Genomic DNA, 18,696 nt, shown 5'->3' with positions numbered 1-18,696 from the left:
AAAATACATACTGTGGCCATTTCAGAAGAGCAGCTATTTACACTTCTAACACTTTAAAAACATGTCATTGGTGGCATTTATGCAATTAACACAAGTATCTAAAGCATGTAAGTGACAGATTTACCTACCTAAATGTGGGATATGGATGCCAGGTTTAGACCATCCAACCCAGACCTTCACTTTCACTCTGCTACAGTAACTAAATTCTTCATCTTACCCAGACACATGCCAGCACGGTCTACCGGCGCATCATCCGTAGATCTAGATAGCTCAGTTTTTTGTCCTACCACGCACTGCTCTTATTTCATCCCTACGACTCTTGCTGCACAAAGCTGTGCTCTAAAAGTCAAGTAAAAAAAAGAAAAATTGAATTGATTTGAATTGCAAAGTGTAAAGTTGTGGGGCCATGCCTGCTTGAATCTGCACGCAGGCTGAAATGAGCTCTACAAAATCCAGGCTTTTCAACACAGTGGGCTGGACACAAGGGGCACTTTGTGCCGCTGCCTTTCCATCGCATAATGGCTCTCCGTGCCCGTCCCGTGGGCACAGCCGCCCCTCCTGGGACGAGGTGCTCCTGGAGCTGGTGCAGTTAGAGAAGAGGAAAAGCAGACACAATCCTCCTGTTGTCCAGATCTGGCCCACGAGCCACCAATTAGACTGTTCTGAACTACAGCGCTCAGTTCAAAGGGCTGCTAATTGTATTTTAATGACAATCTAAATGATACTGCTGATCATTTCAGAAACATCCAGATCACTAATTACTAGTAGCCTATGTAGTGCTGTAAGCAGGCGAAGCACTGTAGAAATGTGAAGTCAGATTATTAATGTTCTCAACGGCCTTCAATGCCCTCCCACGTATCAAAAGCATCATCTCTTGTTCATAGGCCCAGACCTCTGCCCTGGCTGCTCACATCTGTGATCCAGCTGCCCAGCTGCAGCAGATGTTTTTACAGCATCCTGGAAAGAAGAAAAGAGAGCAGCAATTCAAAATTACTTACGTTCATTAACCAAAATTCTACAACTATTAATAAAATAGTTGTAATAAATTAGTAATAAATAATAACTAAATTACATTAGTAATAAATATTAACTAAAATTCTTATGACATCCCCACTTCAGAACATTTTACCTTAAATACTAGTTCGATCGAAGTGAACCTCTGAAGGAGGCATGGTCAGGATGTTTAAATACGCCCACCAGAAGTGCAAATACTCGCAAGCTGCGTGCCTGTTCGCAGCGGGCGTTACTTCTTTCCTCGTGGCTGCGGCCGCGCAGGAGGAGCGGTGGGGCGGTGGGGGACCCGGCCGTCTGCGGAGCACGCAATGCCGGAGCCGTGCTTGTGCTGCAGGTCACGGGGATTTCGGTTCGAAGGCTGGCAAGTCGGTACCCGCCAGAAGCATTAAATTCCTTTCCAAATGTTTACTTGTATTTTGTACAAGATGCCCATAGTCTGTTGAGGAATCCATTCTCCAGAAAAAATATTTAGAGTGCAAGTCACAGTTTTCCCCTTCAGAAATTCAGCCAAAACACACCGAATCTGCTAACCACTGACAACATAGTGGTGGTCAAGATGTTTATACGTAAAACACTGTATCAGTGAGAGTAAAGTACACATCTTGCCCATGTAATAGATATCTAGTAATGAAATGGAAAAGCTGGCTAAGCCCTTTTCTAAAATACATGCTTTTACGAGAATATAGGTTAACTGTAGTACAGTGGATTTTAAATGCCAAATCTAAGCAATTAGAGATTTTTACTGGTGCAGGAAAAAAGGAGGCTTCTTTTCTCATTGGAAAATAAAATGCACGTCAATAAATAGTAACGCTGATTTTTTTGTGTGTGTGTGTGTGAAGATTTATGTGAGATTAATCCCTTTACAGTCCTAGAGTATATTAGGTTTCACTAATCTACCCTCCGTTTTCTGTGAGATTGCAGGCATAGGATGCGAGCGAGGAGCTAGCTCTGCTCTGGCACCAGGCACACTGCAAAGAGACTGAGATCATCTATGTACGCTTTACACCTGAAGCCGGCGATTTTGTGCCTGTAGTTGCAGGAGCACCCGTTCGTGTGAACAAGCCCCTGAAACTGCTTTAAAGGAGACATTTGTTTATGCAGATAAGGTGGCTGGTTACAAAACAACCAGCTTTGCACATGGCAAGAATTTTGCATGCAATTTTCAAGATGCCTTTTTTGCAGCCACTTGACCTGGGAGTTCTGCTTTCCACGTAAATGCTCTGTCTTGCTTGCTTGGATAATGCCTTAAGCATGTTATTTGTGTTCCTTTCCTTTTTCTTAAGGCTGTGCAGCGATGGTGTCTTTGGAAATGAAAGTCTTGAAAGATTCTTGCACTTTGTTACTAAGTGCTGGTTTTTTCCTTCTACAACATTGATGGTGTTTGAAACTGGGTAGGTCCGAGGGCAGATAATTCCTCCCTTTTCTGTTTCAGGAAACACTTGCCTCAACAGCCAGCGTGCTCTTACAAATCTCACAGCTTGTACAGAATAGCAGACCTGAGCTGATGCCAGAGAAGTGCTGGTCTGGTAAGAGGTAACATTTAAACTTACCTATCCCCAGATTTTTTAATTGAAGATTATTCATTTGGTTTTCATTCTTTTCAGAAAGGTCTGAGGTACTGGTGTGTTAGGTTTTTTGCCTGATTTACACAGATTACTTTCTCGTCTTCATTCATTCTTTTAAAGCTATATCACTTGAAATTTACCTTGTTATTTTCTTGCCTTTAATGTAAGTCAGGAAAGCATTTAAAATTTAGAGAATGAAATATTTTTGAATAATGGCAACTCTTTTGCAAGAGATGAAAAGAGTTAAAAAACCACCAAGCTTGTCACTTGATGACAGAAAACCTTACTTTTAAAAGTCGTACAAACGTGCAGCCTGGCCTGCGTTCAATGTCTTGACTGCCATAAAACTAGAAACATTAGTTAGCATAAATTCATAGTCTAGTTCTGAAACAGAAAAAAAAATAGGGTAAATATTACCTAGTTCTCCGTAATAAGAGCATTTTTATTTTCCAGAAGTCAGTTTAATTCTCCAGATACTCTTAGTATATAGAGCGACTTTTGATCTCTCCCTACATAATACAGCACGGGAGAGTGTCTCTTTAAATTCATTTATAAAATAATTCAGGACTGTGGGTGTCTTTGATCTGTTCCTCTCTGCTAAAGTACAGAAGAGAAGAACATGTCGCTTAGCAACCCCGCGCCGGAATCGGGGGGAGGCGGGGAGGGATGGATGGTCCAGAGTCACAAAAAGGAAAGATTAATCCCCGTCAGAAAACTAAACTTCTGACAATGCTTCTCTAAAATGAAGCAAGCAAATAAACAAACACGGGAGTTTGCAGAATTAGGTAATCTCACTTTTTCCTTTTTTTTTTTTTTTTTTTTTTTTTTTTTTTTTTACCCCACTTCTGGTCTATTAATAGTAATCTTACAACTGAATCAGAAAATCAGGCATGGGATAGGCATCGCAGGCTTAAATAGCTTCAGGACTGGGTTGCAGTCAGAGGGAATCTGAAGTTTTATTTTTAAACCAGTTAAGCATATTTTAAATTGAATTAGTGTTGTCAAGACTAATCGTAATTAATTTCATACTGCAGTTTTTGTCTGAACACTTGAAATAAATTTTGTGTGGCGTCTCATCCTGTTTTACAGTTGGACAGCTTAAGTGTCACCAGACTGATTTATTTAGGGTCACTTACCTTGTCGTAAATAAAAATCTAGATTTCTCTAAATGGTTACCAGGCTGTGATTAGCTGGTAACTAGGTAACGTCTTAGTAACTTTGAAAAAAATACCAATTAGGAAAATAACTTTGCACTGAAGTAGATGAGCAGCACTCAGACAACCTCTGCCATTTCTGCAGCTGCAGGATGCTAACGTCCCACAGCGCAGTGGCAGGAGTGGGTACCATCTCAGTCCGCTCCTGCGCTTTCCGTTTCTGACCAGTGCTGTCCTAGAGCAGCCCTAATTTACTTTTTTCTTTTGCATGAGAACTCAAACATCAAACCCCACAGCCCTCCACAGCCGACTTAGGGAAGAGAAAACTGCTGCAAAAAACTGTGCAAGAGGAAGAATGACAGAACTAGTTTACGTGTAGCCTACTTCAACATGTTTCACACAGATGAAAGATATCTTATAATTAAATACAGGTAGGTTGTTATGCCTGGTCATATGTTAAGGATCATAAAGATTATTTAAAATCTTCTTAATTTTTAAGCCACTTCCATCTCCTGATCACCTATAACTTATTACTGAACATATCGCTGTACAGTTAAGAGAATCCCTAAATGCTAATGGTTCACATTTCTCCCAGAGCTCTGTACAGGCAGTTCTGCGCTCAAATTCTGTAGTAAAATTGCAGATGACTAGAGCAAATGCCTACCTCCATCCACAGGCTAGAATCTTATCTAAACTGGCATCTGTGGCATATTCCAGAAATTACAAACATACTCGAAACCAGACATTATTGAACTCTAAAGTAACGCTTATTTTTATCTGGTAATGGAAATGGTAAATGATAGCGTGGACGTCATTAAGATCTAAGCTTCTTAGAATAGTATACCTAAAAGAACTTAATACATAAGTAACAAGATAATTTTTTATTACCCATGTATAGCAAAGACCTAAAGAGTAGAATCCTGTCTCCAGTGAGATCAATGAGAACTTTACTAGTTACTGCAGGGGTGCCTGGATTTTACCCAGGATCTCTGAGGGTGCTTTTTCTATTGGCAAATGCTTATGCAATGTGATTCTTTGGAGAAATTTAATTAAAGAGAAATGTGTAAAGCACTTGGCATTAAGTGGTCTAAGTTTGTTAACATACAGTATTTAGAATGAAGCCCAAAGTAGAAGCAAATAATGCTAACTCAACTGTGAGCATTTCAATAAAAAATACTTTATGGAGAAGCTTGTATAGGCTCTCAGCATTTTTGTTTTTAACAAGTATTTTCTATATGCTTTCATTTTTATGATCCAAACAAATTTAGGGGGTTTATTTGAAATGTTGCAAGCTGAAGCAAACCCCATTGACTTGACCTCATCTTTGCTATCAATTACACCAGGGTCAACAATTCTTTACTGTAACTTACTACTGAATAAGTATTTTTGCTAACTGCCGAAATCAAGTCCAGCAACAGTAGAATGCTTTTACTTGCGCTTGTGTTTACAGTACCAGTTCATATACTTAGTGGTTTTTATTTTTAGGAAACAGAAATATGTAATATCCATGTGGCTAAGACTATCTTGGTTGGAGATTCTTCGTGTTGCAAAAAATGTATGTGATTCCTGTAACAGAGATGGAGCATTCTGGCTTCTCAAACAGGCAAGCAGACTTTGTGAGGCTGATAGTTTTGAGGAATATGTTTTGGACTATGCTGACTTGAAAACATGTACAATTAACATAGCTTTCTGGTTATGGCATTCAGGTTACCAGATCCGGATGATACATGAAAAAAGCATGCAGATAAGGCATCGTTTGCCCTAACATGTCATCAGAAACTGACTTCCTGAAGGTATGTCTCAAGCTGGAGAATGAAAACACAGATGTGTGATTTTTTTTGCCATTTCAGAGCAACCATTATAATATGACTATGATGCAGACTACCTTCATGACTTCTTAATCCCAGTACTGACAGAGGGAGAGTAATCTAAATTCCCAGAAGCATCATGGTGGAGAACTCTCAGTTTAGCACAAAAATTCTTGAAAATATATTTGGTGGAGAACTGGGCCCAGCTGACAGTATTGGGGAAAAGAAGAATTTCTTTGGCATGGGACACTGCACTGTGACAGCCTCTGTTCTTAGGGAAGAATCTCTAATCTAAAATGTATCAGACTATTTCTCTCTCTTGTGATTTCCTCCCAAATGAAAATAGAATTATTCAGCTTTTTTCATGATGCATAGAAAAGTTTGAAGTTAAAAATAAATCTCAGATCATTCTCAGCAGAGGGGCAATGGCTGTCTTTTCTCTTTAATAAAAAGCATGCTGATCCCATTGCCCTCTGCAAAACAGTAGGTCATCTCAGAAAGGTCTTCTGGTATTTGAGGCTCAGTTTCCCCAGTGATCAGCACTTACAGCAATGAGAACTGCAGAAGTTTCAGAGAAGCTGGACATCTTTACTGCTTGCAATACTACCACAACATCTGACTCCAGCACCAGAGAGCTGGCATATAAATGGCATGAAAAATTCACTGAAATGCTTTGGTGTTGCATATATGCAGAAGTTGAAAGGAATAGGAGAGTTTATTTTTAAAAGGAAATTAATAAAAGACATTATAAGGCTATGCAAAATAATGGGTGGTATTAAGGAAGGTCTGGAAATTCTTGTTGTTTTTCTCGCCATGTAAGGAACGTGGGCATTCACAGAGGGAGATACATTGTGCAAAAACACCCCCCAAAAGAACCCGTTCCCTGTTCGATTTCACAGTGTGCCCTTGCTGCCAGGTCTGTCCCCTAACCAGCCCAGCCGAGCAGGGGGACTCGATGTCTTAAAGGTCTTTTCCAACCTATACGATTCTGTGATTCTGTGACAGCCTGCCCAAACCAACCCTGCTTGTTGCTGTCTCTCGTCGGAGTTACCACAAGTAGCATCCGTAAGGTGTTGCAGCACTGAAAATTTGTGACTGGAAACGAAGGGTTTTGCAGGAGAGGGAAACAACCAGTGCAGAGCAATCCTTGTCCTCAGAAAGCCTGCTGAACGACACCTTTTTCCTTGGAAGAAGTCATATTTACATGGGGAATTTACATGTATCAAGGACTGTGGCAGAATATTTCTGAGGAAGCCCCTTGTTAATATTTTGGCAGCATGAGAGTGTTTTTTCCCAATTGCAAATGTTGCTCCATCTGTCACAAAGCCATTGGTTCCAACAGTCTGTCCTTCCCCGTTAAAGGGGCATCACAGAAACATTATGTTTGCTGTTTGGGATATCAGGAGAGGAAAGCGATATGAACGTGGAGCCCGCTGCAGTAGTGTGCCCTGTTGGTGAAGAGTTTGCCATAAGAAAACAAGCCGGCTGAGGAGGTATATCTTCCTTCCTATGTACTAATGAGTGAACTTTTAATTTAGTTGTATTTAACATCATTTAGGTAAGATTTTGATAATGCCACTGGCTTGAGTCTGAGTTACTTCATGGAAATACTGGTTGAAAGGGACCCCTAGATCAACTCCCACCTTCCATTCAAAGCAGGACTGGCACCAACATTGGATCAGCTCTGCTGCGATTTTACCTAGGCAAATCTTGGGTGTCCTCCTCTGAGTAACCTCTTCCAGTACTGCAGTATCCTCCCAGTGGAGCAGTTCTTCCTAATGTCCAGGCTGAACCTCCCAGGCTAAATGTGTGGCTGTTGCCCTTTTCTGCACCATCTGTCACTACCAAAAAGAGCTTGGCCCCATCTTCTTTCCAATTCCAGTTCAAGCAGTTGCAGCCTGCTATTAGGTCACCCCTTAGCCTCCTCTGCACCGGACTGGAAAGCCACAGCCTCCTCCGTCACCTGAAGCCTGTAGCCTGGTAGCCCTCTGCTACCTTCCCTTCCCGTTTCTGAACATCTTCTTGACCTGGGGGGGGCCCAAGGCCGGACACAGTATTCCAGGTGTGACATTACTGGCTTTGAGGAGACAAGGATAATGAGTTTCCTCAATCTGCTGGCCACCCTTCTTCGAAAGTAGGCCAATGTGCAGTTTGCCCCATTTGCAATGAGCACACTGTCGGCTCCCATTTGACCTGACATCCACTGTAACCTCCAAGTCCTCTCCAGGAGGACTGCTGCTCAGCCAGGCAGTTCCCAGCCTGCCCTGGCACATGGCTTTATTCTGCCCAAGATGTGGGACTTCGTACGTCTTGTTAAACTTGATGGGATTTCTTGCTGGCCAGATCCCAGGTTCCTGAAGATCCCTCCACAAAAATCAAAGATTTGGCATGTCAACAACTCAATGCTAATATAGTGTCATCTTCACATTTGTTGTGTCTGCATTCTCTGCCTTCGCCCAGGTCATCAGTGAAGATGCTAAACAATACCAGCCCTGGTGTTGGCCCTGGAGTGCTCTGCTTCCCTCCAGCCACCAAACAGATGTTGAGACATTGGTGGCTGTCTTTCTGTCTGGGGTCTCACTGAGTAAGCTTTCTGAGTGTGACACACGAACTGAAGGAAGAGCTGGTTTTTCTGTTTGGTACCTTAACTGGTAACCTGTTCTTAAAGTGTTTTAGCAGATGGTAGTGGGCTACACAGTGTGCAGTAGTGGCAGAGGCAAAACATTGTTTAAATTTATTAGAATTCTGTAAATAGGCTGCTAAAAATCACAGTAAACAAGAAATGGTTCTTACCGTGTAGACTTCCTACATTTTTCAATACCTAGTCTAGTATTTTGGAGTATACAAAAGCTCTTTTGCAAGTCAAAAAAATTTAACATTTGTCTTTTGTTCTGCATTGGAATCAAACCGACCTCTCACCATTCCCGGGAGGCAGGAGGGAGAGTCCTCCATGCCAGGACAGCCCAGGGCCCTCTGCGGCACACCGGTCATCCATGTCCCATCCCTGCTTCAGCTCGGGCCCTGATCTCCTAAACCTCAGGTCCATCTTCCCGCCCCTGCGTTATTGGCATACCTGGGACTGGTGGATGGCACTACCTCTCTGCAGTCCCCAACATTTTCAGAGTGTAACATCATAACAGATCTGTCTCCACAAAACACTCTGTTTTTAGCCAAACTTCACATTTCCACAAAGATATTTTCCTGATTTGTCGTTTTTGAAATCTGAATTATAACAAGGAAAAAAAGTATGTGATTCCATAAACCCAAAAGAGACATCCAACAGAAAAAACCACACTCAATTCTAAAATGACTATTTCAGTGACGACTTGTAATCTGTGCAGTTTCATCTACTTGATAATACCCAGCTTAGCGTTAGATCTAAAAAAAGAATGAAATGCGAAAATCATTCCTTTGATATGCATTAAATTATTCAGTTAGTAAATTAGTGAATCTTATTCTGAGTGTTATTAGCTATTAGCATGTTACACTTCTTGATGTTGCTCATGAAGAACGCCTATGAAAATGAGGAAAAGATTTCCCTTTTGAAGTTGCTGCCACTTGAGTTGTTGACATTTCTTTTAATTGGTGGCTGTCCTCTTGAATGCAGCATTCTGCTGTCTGTTTTTATGAGAGATTCTTCATTTTTAATTTGTTCTCTCATTGATTAGACTTTTTTTGAATGGGTAACTCTCAAAATAATTAGCCTTCCAAGGGAATCGTGTTTTCCTAAATAGTTATTAATGAGTATCTCCCCCATTCAGTACACTTAGGCCTTTTCCACTAGAATTTCAGGCTTACATCTGGCCTGGTCAAACCGTGCCTGGTACCGCTGAAGACAGCAGGAATCTTGCTGCAGATTTCAGGAAGAACAAGATCAGACCCTAGGAGTGGAGAAAGATCATTTGCATTCACTTTGTCTCAGGAAGATGTCTGTTTTCTAGGAGAACCCACAAATGTTTCCTCAGGCTACAGGGTAGGACTGAGGAGGGAGTGACAACGCGTGAAGGAAAACGGGGTAATTCCATCTGAACAAGGATACCATCTTCAGCTTCGGCAGCTGGGCTAATGAGCCTCAATTATCCTGCCAGTTTTACGGTGCTGGAAATGTACAGCTCCCTTTTATTTAAAAAGTCAGTGTAAGTTACATAAAAATAAACCCATTAAAACCAACAATCATTTTGCATGTGAAGTTATTTTCCCACTAAAGAGCCAAGGATCTTCAATAAGAGCATACTTTGTTTTAGAAATTACTGCCTGTATTACACTCGCAATTAAGGAGCACAGTGGATAATAAAATACTCCAACACATCATGCATTGCTGCAATGATCTGATCCCGTTCTGGTTCCTGTTTGGCTTCTCTAAGCCAGTTCTTGTCCTTTCCCTTAGTCTTGTCTTTAACCTTAAAATCTGCCTTGAGCATTGCGGCTATTCTCCTGCTGAAATACAGTTTTACTTTTGTATGTTACACTCCTTCCTTTCTATTTGCTCTTTCAAAACAGACTGGAACATCATCCTCATCCTTTCTCTACCTGCCCGTAAGCTCTCCTGCTCGCTCTCTCTGCTTCCTCCACACTTGGTGATTAAGGAGCCTCTACCACAAACATGAATTCGCCTATCATGCCTGGACAGACTTCTCTCCTATCCAAACCAGAACCTCAGCCCATGTCTCTGGCATTTCTTCATGAAGATCTAGTTATCTGTTCAAGGTCAGTGTCTTAAAATGGGGGGGTTAGAGTCACTTCCAAGCTTGTCCCATCAATTTATTTCCCAGGTTCTATGAACAGTATGATCACATTGTTTTTTTGTCATTCCCATCCACTGTCTCATCTTCAGCAGAGGTTACTTTATGGGTCAGCCAATACAGACTGTATCTAAACTCGACAGTTATTTCTCCATGACAGAAATGGCATTTAAGATACATCCTTTTCTATCCCAACAGAAAACTAGAGCTTTAAACCAGACTCTGATGATCTTACGGCTCACATACACATGTGAGCTTTCTGGACTTGACCAACGCCGTTAGAATGATGAAGTAAAACAATTTTATCTAATTTATGGCTTTGCATCCTTACTAGTCTCTTCAGCCTCCTTTTGTTTCCTGCTTCTCTGTCATTTCAAGTAAGTTACTGCTCTTTGCTTTCCCAATATCCTCCTTGACCCACCTCCCCATGCCATCTCTTTCACTAGGAAATGACTGACTCATCCCTCCAATGGGTAATAATTCCAGAATTTCCTCTGTGGCTGAGAAGTCACTTCATCCACAAAGCTATCTGCTGATCTTCCTCAAAACGCTGTCAGAAGATCCTTGTTTTCCTGTCTCGCGTGCAGATGCGGTGGCAGGGGCTGAGGGTGTTACCCATCAGCCCAACCAACGCCCCCGTCTCCTTGCTTCCATCTTCTCTTGCCTGTCGGTATTTGCCTGGTTCATCCCCAGTGCGTCACCTCCCTCCCTAGGGTTGCCACTTTTGTCTGCATTTATGCACAGCCAATTACAGCGGCTTTTTAGTCCATACTTAAGATTTTTATAAGTAACAGATAATAGTAGCTGGCTGTTTTGTTTCTGCTAGTACTGATTCTGCAATACCTAAAGACTAACATTTGCACTTTCTTGCAATAAATGCTAGTCATTTTTTTAGAGGAAATAGCCCAACAACTACCATAGAAAAAAAAGGGTCAGAAACATCAACATCACCTTTCAGATTGAGAATCAGTATGAAAATAATGAAATTGAAAAAAATAAAACCCAAGGTGATCCAACATCAGTTGTAAAAGTTGGTATAAACGGCTGCCCAAACCATGACAGAGTCATAACTTAAAGGGAAGCTTCACTTTGGAGAAGAGCAATGTTTATAGAGAGGCTAATTTTATTTTATTGAATACTATTAAAATACCTATTAAAAGTTATAAGTTGTAGTCTAAAATACTGCAGAGCGGGTCATAGACGAGCTAGCACAGACTATGAAATGGCCTTACATGGTGATATATTTCTGACATAATATAAGCTATTTCAAGAATCCATTTACAAGTAAGCTGTCGGGGTAGAGCCCTGCCCTCCCTGAAATCAATAGTTTTGCTAGCGACATCAGGGAAATGAGGTTTTCCTCTCATTTTTAGCCTGGGCAAGATTAAATATTGGGTCAGGAAAACAGTATTAGTTCTATTGCATGCAAGTACCAGTGATTTTAAATACAGCATTTGCTTAGGAGGATTACTAGATGGAATTTAACGGAAATTATTTTTTTGTTAATTCGTCCAGATTTCCTTATTGGTAGAAGCGTCGTTATTTTGTATGGTAGTGTACCTCTGCCGTAGCAGTAAGAAATACGCACTTAAGCTATAGGCCTTTGGGCGTGAGAAGTGGGTTGTTTCCCTTCCCCATTCCAATGGAAAATCAACAAAAGCAAGCATTTAATAGTACGAATTCCATTATTACACAGCTTAGGAGCTTTGCGAGCACCTAAATGCTGCAAGTGCTATGATAATTTATCTTTGAACTTGTTAGTAACAATGCATAATTAACAAGTAAGCTGTAGGAACATGCAATTGCTATGTGTTTACATGGTATTTGCCATGCGGTTGTGGTATAATTACAGAGATTATACCTGCTTTGTAGAATAAGAGTACATGGTGTACAGCGTACTTTGTGTTATTTCACATCGCTTGGTCCAGTGAAGCAGAGCACAGTGCGATGGAGTTTAACAAAGTATTTCATTCTGTTGTAGGTGGAAGTGAGCCACAGGTATGAAACTGAGCATGAATCCGCATAGAGTGCTGTTACTTAAATGATCGCCGTGGTTTCTGGCTATTCAGGGTGGCAACCTTGCTTTTTGAGCTCAAGTTATTTATATTTTGGACTGCTGCCCTTTCAGTGATATAAATGGACTTGAATACACAGATTCAAAATAAGACAGGCTAGGGTTTGGGTTTTTTTATTAGTGTAGCAACTTTTACTCTCGTGTATAATATTGTAGGTCTCTATAATAATTACAGGTAAAAGAATGCATAGAAAGAATCTATCTTACAAAGTTTTAAAAAACTGTATGCCAGCATATCACCATTTCTTTGCCCTAAAACTCCATTGGTATCAAAATACCAAATGTGAAGTCACATAACGTAGACATAATACCAGCTAATGGTGAAAAGGGGAAAGAAACATGCTGCATCTCTGAGTGAGTCGCATTTTATGTGATTCAGCATAAACTATAAGTAAAACTAAATTAAAAGATTCTATTACGTTTGAGATCCATGTCTAGCAGGAAGAGGAATACTGTACATATCATTTGATGCAGGAATTGCTGTGCCACTTCTCTAAAATGGTGGTATCAGCCTTTAAACTGATGCATGTAGTATTACCTGCTCCAAGGAGAACATACAGACCTTTCTCGAGAGTGGATACAACACTACACTGGTTAAATAACTTAACAGAAACACGGATTTATTTGCTGTTGCTGAAAATGTGAAATTTAACTTCGGCATACAAGAAAACAATCTAAGAGCTGCCTATTCTGCTCCGGGTGGAAGAAAAAGTAGGGAGCTCTTCTAAGTGTAAGTTGTTATTGTTCAGCTTCATAATAACTTTCTTGTCTTGAGGAACTTGATTTATGAGCATGGCGTTAAAACAAATTCTTGCTCAGAAAGGCCAGCAGTGTGACATGACAGGGCACGAATCGTGCTGTATTAATTTCCAGTTACTATGTTGGCTGCGTACAACTACATCACAAAAAATGAGATGCAAATTAACACGATATAATTATCTCGTTTGAATGTCTCATGGTGATTTTACTCTCTGTCTTACAGCCAGCGCACTCATGGTTCGTATCAGCCGCCCTGGGTCTGCTGACGTTAGGCAGATAGCCGCGGCTCCCTGCGGAAGCTCCCGTGGAGCGTGCGGCTCTCCTGTCCCCGCGGCTGGGCTGGATTCACAACTCATATCTGTAGCAGACTAGATGAAGCAGACTAAATTATCCCAAGAGTTATTTATGAGCACCAAGAGTTAAAATTTCAGTCCATGTCAGATGATGCAGCTTAACAATATTAATAAGGGGCACTAAGTCTTTTTCACACTGACTGACAAAATTAAAAGTAATTTCAGAAGAAGTTGGTTTGAGAGCAAAATATAACTTCCCTTTGCAAAATTCGTATTTGAAAAAATGTTAATTGGTTTATGACTTGCATTCTTCAGTATTTCTATGCAGATTATTTTTAAAATTGTTTTTCAAGGTTTTCATATTTTCATGGAGTGGACCCTTTGTAAGGGACAAGGGAAGAGACACCCATACGTGTCCCAGATACAATCACAGACGTCATCATCCATGAATTTCACGACTTTCTCATTTCCATTTCTTCTACTTAACATCATAAAGTGCCTGGGTGACAGTTGCAGCCACTGTTTACATTATCTAAAATGCCAGCAAAGTATTTCCACTGCATACCAACAAGAGCCAAGGCCTATATTTTATAAACGTCTTTAAAGCAACCATTTAAGGCCAACTGCAAGACTCGGGTTTGAAATTTTCACTCTGCTGTAAGATGGCACTCGGTGTTTGAATTGACTTTTACCTCCTTTTCAATTTGCAGAGTCATTCTAATACTTTTCTTTTTAAAACGACATGTGGTGAAGTACCCAAATCCCTCTGAACGGTGCAATCATTCTTTTAAACTTTTATCTGAAAAGATGGTATTTTACAATCCAAGAAGGGCAGTTTCCTCCGTCTAGATAATTGAGAAAGGGAGGCTTTCCACTGACTCCAGCAAGGTCGGGATCGGCCTCTTCTGCTAGTGTTTTGATACAGTCTTATTTTTCATTAAGATGCAACAATAATGAGGAGAATCCCATAATTATTTCTGGGAATTAAATAATTTTTAAATGGTGAAATTGTGCATCATTTCAGTCATAATTTGGAACCCAGCGACTTTATATGCCGTTGAAAGCCTCATCTCTCACAAGGGATGTTTTGTGAGACAGAAATTGTAATGAATTGGGATGAGACAAAAGCTCTGGCGAGGAGCAGATTCGAGTTGTGAAGTGGGTAAAATAATGTTCTCTTTAGGGTTGGAAAAGCTATCTTCTGGTTAGCATGAAAATTACAGATGCATGTAAACTGCAAGCATCTCAGTGAATGTGCATCCCTAAGTCTTAAATAATTTTCAATAAAATGTGCTTTCTACGTGGGTTTTCTAGGTTCAGAAGTGGGATTGTTCTCAGGGAGAGTACTCAAAACTGGCTCTTTTGATGTTGTGTTCACAGAAACAGACATCATGTGATGCAAGTTCATATAGAACAAATGGAATTAGGACAAATGTTTGAAGACTTCTCACAACAAATTGCTCACAAATGATTTACAGTGAGAATTACTTGCAGAGTGATTACAGCACATGTTTTCGAAAAAAATAAATTCAAGCAAATCAATCTGCTCGTGGACAAATAATGAAAAGAGGAAAAGGAAAATTTCCTCTAACAAATGTGAAACTGCAAATTATTCACTCAACTCGGTTGGCAACAACCAATTTTTATGGTAGTAGGAGCTTGTGGAGTAGGAGGTAACTGTATGAAGAATGATTGATTCAGTATCTTATATTGCAATTCTGGAAGGGGTTCAACATCTAATTTAAAAGCCATTTTCTTCCTTTTACCCGGTAAAGAAAACAAAATGATAGTCAATGTCTATGAGCTCTTTTGGGCAGATAGAATCTGTTTTGTGTCCATGCAGTCCTGTGGTCGCTGACAACAGCTAGGTCATAAGAAAGAGCAGTTATTTATTAGGAAGGATCTCCCTTGCCAGAAAAAAACCAAAACCTGCCTGAGGAAGGATATTGCCATCATAATCCCCTTTGCGTCTTCCCATTAGAGAGTAAAGGATTTGCCCTTCCAGAAGAGACACATAACCGGTCTTAAAACTCGGTGTATCTTTTCAGCCTTGGAGTTGTGGAGTCTTGTGTAAACTGCATCTCCACCAGCCCATCTTTCAGTCCACAGTAATAAAATGGACGGTGATTTACTTTCCCCTTGGAAGAATACAAAGCACAATTTGGGCATCTCTCTCCCAAGACCATCTTTTTTGTCTCTTCTTCCCAACTCCTTGGGAGGCAGCCAGCCACCTTCTGGGCAGGAGGCTCCGGGATGCGCACCAAGATGCTGGCAGAGTTATCTTCTGCTCAGGATAGAGGGTGACTGTTTATGCCTGTGGCATGGTGGATGTGAGTTCAGCATTCAGATCTCCTTAAGTCTTTACACATGTATCCTTGATTCAATATTTAATTCCTAATTTATTGTATGCTATCTTTCAAAGGCATAGCAGATGCGAGGGAGTCCACTTGATCCCTACTGCTTTACTTCAGAAAAAAAACTTAAAATGCTAATGCTGTAAATAAGCATTACAGCACAATCTTTGGGTGGGTGATATCCAACATTACTCCAGATTTTAGTCATAGTGAAAGATTTTACAAGGTACTTTGAGATAACAGAAGAATAGTTTTCATTTAAAACAGTGATGCGTTCATTCCCATAAACACTGATTGCCGTAATTCCATTGTATGTTCTTGGCTCAGTTATACTGAACCAAGTTAGCTTGTTATGCCTTAACACTAACCATTGATTATAAGTTAATTTTACTATCTCTATGTTTTTAGAGAGAAAGCTACCGGAACTGATACATTTCCATGTCCACTGAAGGGAACAATGAAAAAAAGGGGTATTTCTGCAAGAATGTTCTAGGCAACCTTTTCAACAAAGGAAGGACATGCTGCAGAAGATGATGTCCAGGAGCTATTTCATCAGCCCATTAGGATACAGGGTGAGGATATCTGCATCTAGTTGAGCTGTGCTGAAGCCACCTTTAATTCCTGCCCTTTATACCTTTCCTCCCATGCTAGAAATTCACATTAGATTCAAGGCTGCTTGAAATGTCTGTGGATGGTAATGCCAGTCGTTCAGCCCACCGTTCTGTGCTTTAGAAGCCCTTTCTGCATCACCCGCCTGTGCTTGGGACAGGAGCTTGGAGCACACAGTAGCTCGTCGCCTGCAAAGTAATTCTCAGAGGACAGCTAGTATGTTGGTGGACCAACTTCAACAATTTCACTACAAAAGAGCTTTAATTCTGACTATAATCTGAATATAGACAGATTTCTCAGCCTGCTTCAGTCTGCTAACTGCAGATACATATGTAGGTTTGATCCAGGTAAAAAGAAACACCACTGCCCTTTGCCTTGGCTGTCCCCACATGCAATTTTGGAAAGTTTGCCTAGAAAGGGTAAGAAAAATGTTCAGCTGCTGCAGGCACCCCCCAAGCCTACCAGCTTTTTTGCTTTTGTTTAATTTGCCACATGTGATTAACTCCACTGCATTTCTGCCTGGTAGAATCTGTGACTAAAAATACTCTGTGAGTGTACGTAGTATGCTGCAACACTGGCGGAAAGTAAATAAGACCATAGCCTTCATAATCACTGTTTTTCCAAAGAACTACTGCTCCCAGCAGACAGGCTATTTTAGACTGTAAATGGAAATCAGAAAATGAGATTTTCTTTCCCTGCTAGTTCTTCTGGGAGTTTTAATGCTTTTCTCTGTGCACCTACTTTGGGTGTTGGTGGCAGCATATTGGTAATACTGGTACCTTGGAGGATTAATCACTGGAGCCTATTCTGAAATACACCAGTGAACATGAGAAATAATTTCCACTAGTACCAACATATTGTTTGTTGATATAAAATCGAATGTTAGATCAAAAGCAGATCTGGATAGCCTTGATTTACTTCATGAGTCAGGTGACAGTTCACTCAAAATTCAGGCTTGCAAAGTAAGTAAAGGTATTTCCTAGCTACCTGCACTTTCTGTTCTAATATTGGCAATATATTTGCATCTCTCAATTTTGCAGATCACCTTTTACCTCCTGTTTGATGATCTGAGTCTAGTCACTAATGTAGGCACCCTTGATTTGTAGTCCTGTCGATACCAGTGATGTTTGGCCTTGCCTCCAGTTTATAGCACAGACACTATCGTCTAAATCATACGTATCATATGGATCTAATGCAAGATCTTTGCACGGTCTTTAAATCTGAGAAATTCTAATTATCATTCTTAATACTTAATGTATTATGCATTTTTTTCCGGAAAAAGCTTTGCATTATTAGGAATTCAAAAGATTAGGTTTTGCTACAGCAACATGCAAATCTTTAGCATTAGGTGCACTTTTCTGATGCCCCAAATGGTGCTGAGAAGGATTTTCTGTCCTAGGAAATACCCTAATTATTTTGTGGCGTAAGTACTGCTGTGATATTACATCTGCATCCCCCCCATTTGATTGAATACTACTCACAAGCATCCTTTGACCTGAGTAGTCAGTAATTTATTTCAGTCAATTGTAGTACTACTGAGAAGTGCTCTCTTTCTGCCTATATAAAGAAAAAAAATTTTTAACCTTGGAAAAACATTAATCATGCTGTTTTCTTCACTGAGGGAGAAGGAGTGGGCTTTTTTGGGAGTAAACCCCAAAATTGAATGAAAGAGTATCTCAGACAACAAGGGTCAGCTCTGGCACTGAGAGCAGAGGAAAGATTTTCAGAGAATATGTGAAAAAAATAGATGGTTGTAAATAAATGAATAGAAAAACCGTGTTGTGTTGTATCCAGACATCACATGCGATAATCCAGACATCACAAATTGTTGTCATAATCATGATCTGTCATTATCATAGTCTTCCACTTTGCTCTGTCATTTACAGCATCCACGTGCTGGACTTTAAGCAGCCTGATGCTGTTCACTGGTTGCTTGGTTTGACCTTAAAAATATCATTAAAAGTGCAAAAACATTTAGAAGGTTGGAAAACTATTATCCAGGAAGAATTCTCAGAGCACAATGAAAGATGTGAAGTGACTGAAACAACCCACCTGTCCATTTACTCTTTGAAAAGGTGCTGCCTCTCCTTGCACACGACCAGCTGCAGTTGTCCTTGCTGACGGTGGTACTACTTCTGTGCCTTTTCATGGCGGGCTCGCTTCCCTTTACATGATTTATTCACGCGTCTTCATCCTCATCCCTTTCTAGTCCTCTTTCTGAAACAGCACAAGACCCAGCCACTACCTATTGCCCACCTTCTTGCTTTGTTATCGACTCCAAACCTTCTCTTTTACCATTATCCTTAGTTACTTATCTGGACATG

At 40.5% G+C, this 18,696-nt stretch overlaps 1 long non-coding RNA gene across 2 annotated transcripts; it reads left to right on the top strand.

Annotated features, from left to right (window-relative positions):
• The first annotated feature begins 1,317 nt into the window (after window positions 1-1,317).
• On the top strand, window positions 1,318-18,181 carry LOC142415619 (uncharacterized). Of its 2 annotated transcripts, none has more exons than XR_012777470.1 (7): window positions 1,318-2,540; window positions 4,007-4,164; window positions 5,219-5,336; window positions 5,440-5,526; window positions 10,042-10,248; window positions 16,172-16,335; window positions 17,413-18,181. It is a non-coding gene; the product is annotated as an uncharacterized LOC142415619 (long non-coding RNA). The 2 variants fall into 2 exon arrangements; XR_012777471.1 differs by having other exon boundaries at window positions 1,318-2,547.
• Window positions 18,182-18,696: the final 515 nt, after the last annotated feature.

The sequence above is a fragment of the Mycteria americana genome, chromosome 11, assembly GCF_035582795.1.
Source record: "Mycteria americana isolate JAX WOST 10 ecotype Jacksonville Zoo and Gardens chromosome 11, USCA_MyAme_1.0, whole genome shotgun sequence".
In the NCBI taxonomy this organism is placed as follows: domain Eukaryota; kingdom Metazoa; phylum Chordata; class Aves; order Ciconiiformes; family Ciconiidae; genus Mycteria; species Mycteria americana.
Note: the sequence above shows the minus strand (reverse complement) of the source record. Positions and strands in the feature narration are given on the sequence as shown.